A 7079-nucleotide genomic window follows, 5' to 3' on the forward strand; every position below is an offset into this window, starting at 1 on the left:
ACGTCAAACAAGTATAACAGCAAAACGAATTTGACTGTTATTACCGTATATAACTATAATATATATTTTTAGTTTGTGATTTATACTTGTCAATGTCTGAGTGCTGCAGCCTAAAGGTAAAGTTTGGAGGTTATTATTTTCAATGTTACCTGCTCTACCACCAGGCCACTTCCTGCAGGGTTGACCCTGTGAAGTGTACAAAAATTACAGTAATCCATATTCATAAAATGATCAAATCCAGCTGTAATTGCATCACTTGTAATGCATAAAGTGTATATCCGCCTACTTATAACCGAAAACTTTGCTATCAGAAAACTGTGTCAATCCTTTGATCCATTTGTTGTATAACGTGTATAATATCCGTTCACTTATAACCGAAAAATATTATATCAGAAAACTGTGACGGTGTCAATCGTTTAAAACTTTAATATTATACACCGTTTAGACTGTATATTCACTCACTTATGATTTATATACAACAGGCTGTCATACAATTGACAGTTTTCGGACGGAAAAGTTCTACGTTATAACTGCGTTCTATATAGTCTAAACTAACTTTCAGTGCGTCATATCATTGACAAAGTTTGTGGACGGAAAACTTTTCCTTGATAAAATTAATGCGTAACTTTACACTCCAAAGAGTTAACTTTGAAATACTTTCAAAATGTGTCATACTATTGGCACAGTTTCCGTCATAAGTTCAATATGCAGTCTAAACAATGTATATTTTGACAGTGTGTCATATCATTGACACAGTTTTGGACAGAAACGTTTTAATCATAAGTGGGTAAAAACATACAGTCTGACCAGTGTATACATGTACTTTTAAAGTGTGTCATACGACACGATTGTGTCATACGATCCTAAAAGTTTAGCGTGATATACATTAAGCATTAATATATACCTTATAAACAGTTTGCACCGTCATGGCTGTATAAAGTGTATAACATTTGCAATCTTTAAATAGACGTGACACATTAGATATATAGTCTAATCCATGCATACTTTGAAGTGTGTCAATGGTTTGACACAGTTTTAGGTCGGAACATTTTCCGCCAAAGTGCTTCGATATGCTAAGTGCTGTCACGTTCGAAAGTGTATTTTCACCAACTTTTACCCAGAAACCTGTCGGAAAACTTCAAGTTTCAGAAAACTTCTCCGTCCCAAAACTGTGTCAATCCTAGTATGCGCTGATTCACGTACAAACAAGCAGTTATGTAGGAAAACGTCTCCGTCCGAAAACTGCGAAGAATGCACTGTTTCGACTGCATTAGCGCGCTTTGATATGTGGTAAAGCTTTTCCGCCCGAACACGCTGTTTCTTTCGTACACCACAACTTGCCGTTTGTAAATCGCCAGTGACAAATTCGACCCAATCTTAATTTAAATTGGCAATGAAAACATACATTGCCATGGCGACGGTGGTTGCTGTTAGGGTTATTGTTTGCATGGCACTGCCATCATTTCATGATTTTGAGGAAGACTTGGTACTTGGACTTTGGTTAAGTCTCTGTGGTTAAGTCTAGACAGATACAGTACACTCCTCCCCTGAGCGCATAGTGAACGAGCCCCGGGGTCACAGAATGTAGGACCATCTGGGGCAGACAGGTCTTCAGGGTTCCAGGTATGTGGGCATAGATGTGGGTCAGAGAAATGCCTGTGGACATTCCGCATGCCTGTGGACATTCCGCATGCCTGTGGACATTCCGCATGCCTTTGGAAAAAAATGCCTATACAATTCCTAGAATTCTTATTATATCTATTTAGAAATAGTAGCAATGTCGCCTGTAGAGCAGAATTAGGTAGATGCTTGGTCCAAATGGGCACAACCTCACATTCCCTTCAAATGGATGCTCTCCTCTTACAGCAAAGCCTTCCAACAAATACCCGTAGACTAACTTTATTGCAACGTGTTAAAGACATACCGGTATTAGATCACAATGGATACTCCTCTTTGTGGCATTCCGAATCAACATTGTGACCCTGAACATGTTGGGGGAAATGCTGAGAAGGACTCTGACTTACAGATATACACATGTCTTCTTCAGTTTACAAGAGAGAATTCAAACCCTTCAGACATAGTTTTAGACATAGCTATAATTTTAGACAAATACCTTTCATTTGTAGATTTTAGTTATTTTATATACTGCTCTTCTTTTATGTTTGTAACTGGCAATTAGCCTCCGGGGCAGCAGAGTTGAAGACTGTCGATGATACGTAGGGGAAGATGTTCTACACTAATTCAGAAAACTCACTTACTGCTTACTTCATTAACATCATGGGAGCTATAGCTATATGAGCTAGATAATGTTGCATGGGAGTGGACAGGGATGTAAATCAGCATGTGTCTGCTCAGTTGTGAATCTGTACAATTTCCACAATGTCCCAAGGGTTTCCTGGAATTTCACTACGTAGGAATGTGGGCATAGATGTGTGCCAGCAAAATCCCAGACATGCCTGTAGACATTCCATTCCTGTGGAAAAAAATGCCTGTGCAATTCCTAGAATTCTTGCAAACTGCACACAATACTGTACCATTAGGCTCCCCCCTGAGGCGTCGCCAAAAAAGGGGCAAATATTCAGCGCATGTACAGGGTAGGGCTGCGGACCGGTACACTGTACCGGTCCAATACCGTAAAAATCGTTTCGGTACAGGTCCAAAATACCGGATCATGAAGTAACGAGTATGTACCGAAATACCTAGTTTACACCATGTATATGACTAAATATAGGTAAATCCTACCACAAAGACGAAAAATTAGCACTGGAAAAGACGTAAACACCGTCGATTGATTTGAGATCCTCAGTCTCACGAGACATCGCGAGAGTGTGGTTGATCCAGGGTTGTGATTGGTCAACAAACTCAAATCAGGTCAGAGGTCAGTCATTTTCCCTTCCCTCCAACACTTTATTATTGTTTCTGTGTCATGATTGAAAAAGTGAAGAACACGTGTTAATTTGTCAAATTGTTCAGGTACAGGTACAGGTCCGGACCTGTACCTAAACCTCTGTACCAGTACCTGTACCTGTACCTGATGTTACGTTTAGGTACGCAGCCCTAGTACAGGGTGTACTTACGTTCAGCCACTGTGACCCCTTCTAAAGGCTTCGACCCGGAAGTAGATAAGATAATCTGGAAATCGGTAAGGCGGAAACCCCCATGCAGTGCGAAATCTACGCCGAAATGAGCCATAAGGCAGCATTCTGAACGTTAACTTTGTCTCTACATATCTCATCTTTGAATAATTTTTGAATCCTCAACTGTACTGCAACTTGTCTCGATAACGAAGAGCCATTTATGTGCTTGATCTGTCCATTTTGACTGTGCTATCGACTTTTATGTGACCATGTCTATGCCTCAAATCGGCGCGTCACAAAATGACCCTCTGCGCCATGTATCAAAAGCGATTTCTAGCAGGCGGCAGGGTGGGAAGGGGTGGGGAAACACAATGCTTTATGGGAATTTAGGCTTGTTACAAAATGGCCGCCAAGCAAGATGGCGGCTCATGAAGTGCATGTTGGAAAACAGATCACAGTTCACCAGGATGACCACGCAAGACTACATACCAGGTACGTACAGACGTAGGATACATTGGTGCTTCATCTTTCATGTGACTTGTACTTATAGAAGAGCCGATTGCCCTGTTTCTGAACCTTTCGTCCTGGGAAACTGCAGTTTGTGCCCTCTGACGACATTAAAATTTGATCTGTGATAGTATGGTAGTTCGAAGTCGCATTTGAAGCACTGATTTCATTGCTACTATATGGGCCCTTTTAGCACTGAAAACCTGAAAATAATCAGTGGAACCGATGTTGAGAAATTGAATCCACAATGTATTTGCCCCCCTCCCACCCACTGAACAAAGTGTGTTTGGTTCAAGCGCTGGCATAAATTCAAAAATATGACACGATCTTTTTGAAAGTAGGATAAACCTTCAATACATATATCAAACCAACATATTCCGGAATATGAAAGAAATCAGGACTTTTGATCCAGAAGTAGAGACTGTCAAAGTTCCTTGAAATTTGGGCAGCCATTTTGTTTACACCTTGTGAACTTGAAGCACTGGCATAAATCATAAAAATTCAACTGATGTTCTGCAAAGTGAAATCAAACATGACTACATACATCACTCCAACACATTCTGGAATATTAAGGAGATGCCAACTTCTTATTTAGAAATATAGACTGTCAAACTTACCTAAAATTTAGTCAGCCATGTTGTTTACAGTGTGTGAACTTTAAGTGCTGGCATAAATTCAAAAAAATCAACTAATCTTGTTTAAAATGACATGAAACACAGCAAAATATATCCCCCCAAACTATTCCAGGATATGGAAGAGATCCAGGCATTTGATGAAGAAATATAGACTGTCAAAAGTTACCTAACATTTTGGCGGCCATCTTGTTTACATTCCTCAACTTCAAGTGCTGGCATAATTTTTTTAAAATCGACTGATCTTCTTCAAAGTCAAATAAAACTTAAGTACATATACCCCCTTAAATTATGTCAGGATGTTGAACAGATCTGTGTATATGATGTAGAAATATTAATTTTCAAAGTTACCTAACATTTTGGTGGCCATCTTGTTTACATTCCTCAACTTCAAGTGCTGGCATAAATTTAAAAAAATACAACTGATCTTCTTCAAAGTCAAGTAAAACATAACTACATATACCCCCTTAAATTATGTTGGGATATTGAAGAGATCTATTCATTTGATCCAGAAATATAGATTTTCAAACTGACCTAACATTTGCTTAAATTGGGCAGCCATCTTGTTTACAAGTGCTGGCATGAATTCAAAGACGCATCCCTAGCTAAAGCTTGATTCAAAGATCATCAACTGATCTTCATTCAAACTGGAATAAAACATAACTATGCATGTCTCACTACAAATTACCATGATACTGAAGACTTCTAATATCATGCCATTGGTGTCTGACCCATAATTGTATATGCTGTTGTGTTTGTTTCTAGACTAGAGCATTACGTAGTGATGACTGCACATGATAGGATTTAGTTTGAGACAAAATATATATTTCTTTGAAGTTGAATTCAACATATTCTGATCAGTCACTCAGTCTGGTTTGATATTACGTGTAGCACGATGAATATCATGTTCATGTGTACATTTCGTATGTTAACACGGGTATCCCAATAATGTCAGCAAGGATGGCATTTATACAGTGTGCAATTATATAACATTATACCCTGCACACCAGTACCTAACTAAAGTAAAACTAGAATTTAATATAACTCATGTTTGTGAGGCAGGTTCCTTACCATAAGGATTGTTAGATTATGTTACAGCATAATATACATTGCAGGCTTTCTTACATTTTACAGTTTGATGACCTAATGTTTCATGTTTAGACAGAACGTTCTGTATCTTTCACAAGCAAACCTTTTTTGTTACATGTAAATGTCATCAGTGCTGAGAAGTTTATGTCTTATTACTTGCAGGTACACACGTGTGTAGCATATATGTTTCAGCTACAACTACAAGACTACAGGCCATAGGACACGCACATTTTCAGTTTCTTTCTTACGACGTTTGGGGAGGACATCAGAGGCCATTTCTTGTAGGTCAACTGGACCTGAAGTATTTGTTTGCAGCTCGGCTTTGCAGGTACTTGTAGACACAATATTCTGCACATTATATCCATACACATACCCTGTCATGTTAGTATTCCCCCCACCGGCTCCTCTCTGAAGAGAAAAGAAATTCTCAACACAGTCTTGGTTCAGTCTCTTAGGAATGATATACACACCAGGATAGATGGCCTGGAATGGTGCAGATGATACATAAGCAATCAAACTAGAATAACAATTGATGGTCAAATTAAGATCTTCATGTGTCTGCCAGCTGATGAAATGTTTGGCTACTAGTGATTTAGCATGCAGTTGCCCTTCTAACTCTCTCTTCCAGAACAAGAACCAATTCTGTACATTCTGTAAGGCAGTCATTCTGGGATCATCACTACTTGTCAAAGGTACATTGCTATTACAACTTTCCCAAAAAGCATGACATTGTGACATGTACATCTGAGTTCCCTTTGTCACTTTGTCTTCAAACTCAGACATTTCTTGTTTCACCTGAGCAGATAAGGTATGAATGGCTAAGTTCACACGCATCTTGGACCAACTATCTAAGAACACATGTTGCCTTGTCAGCTTGGTCAGTGCAAGAGACCGTTTTCTGTCCCTGTACAGCACAGATTCGACATGTTTCCAAATGATCTGATAACGGCCATACTGCAGACACCTTGTGTGATACGTTTCTGAGCCGCTACTGTATAGATTGTTTCGTAGCTTCTTCATTAAATGTGGAGGATCAGACATGAAGAAGATTGGGCCGCAGCTATATGGGTTTTGACACATGTGCCCATCATTACAATTCATTCTGATGAATGATCGATTGGCCGAGGCACCATCACAAACAGAAACAAGAACCTGAAAACCCGCGTCACTCAGTAAACCAACACCAGTCCAGAACATTCTATTAATCTGTACTCCTGTCATGCCTTTCGTCATGAAATATGCCACAGGAAATGTGAAAGGAGCAAACAGACTTTTAAACATAAACTGCATGACATGTGTGGCTACCTGATCATGTACATGAGCAGAAGGTGATGAGGTGTTTTCAGAAAGATTGACAGGCATGTCATCAAGATCAGTAAATCCTACAAGTTCATTTGTATTAGGGTTCCACACAAGCCCTTCCTTTATTTTGACTTCGTCAAAGGCAAGCAGGCCAGTCTTGCCCTGACTGTCAATCTTCTTTCTCTCAAATGTGTCTTTCATTCGTGTTATTGTTGAGGGCTGCCAACCACTCTGAGCTGATGAAAAGTTCTTGTAGTCTCTGAGTGTTCGCCCAGAGGGCAGTTTCAGGAATCCTGACTTTGACCAAGCATTATACTTTGCATTGGAGTGAAAATGCTGTAAGCACCATCTTATGACTAGAGGATGCCACCTCATCTGCCGTTTGGGAGTAACCAAGGCTTTGGCTTGGTCAGCCAACAGAACCATGATGAATCGGTCAGTTTCCACACCTGTGTGTTCAGTCAGATGGGTC

At 39.7% G+C, this 7079-nt stretch overlaps 1 long non-coding RNA gene across 1 annotated transcript; it reads left to right on the plus strand.

The window, feature by feature from the left end:
• Nucleotides 1-3436: 3436 nt before the first annotated feature.
• Nucleotides 3437-5996, plus strand: LOC109469371. The gene is made up of 3 exons (XR_002140186.1): nt 3437-3569; nt 5468-5633; nt 5934-5996. It is a non-coding gene; the product is annotated as an uncharacterized LOC109469371 (long non-coding RNA).
• Nucleotides 5997-7079: the final 1083 nt, after the last annotated feature.

Source organism: Branchiostoma belcheri, unplaced genomic scaffold, assembly GCF_001625305.1.
Source record: "Branchiostoma belcheri isolate BF01 breed outbred unplaced genomic scaffold, Haploidv18h27 scaffold200, whole genome shotgun sequence".
NCBI classification, from domain to species: domain Eukaryota; kingdom Metazoa; phylum Chordata; class Leptocardii; order Amphioxiformes; family Branchiostomatidae; genus Branchiostoma; species Branchiostoma belcheri.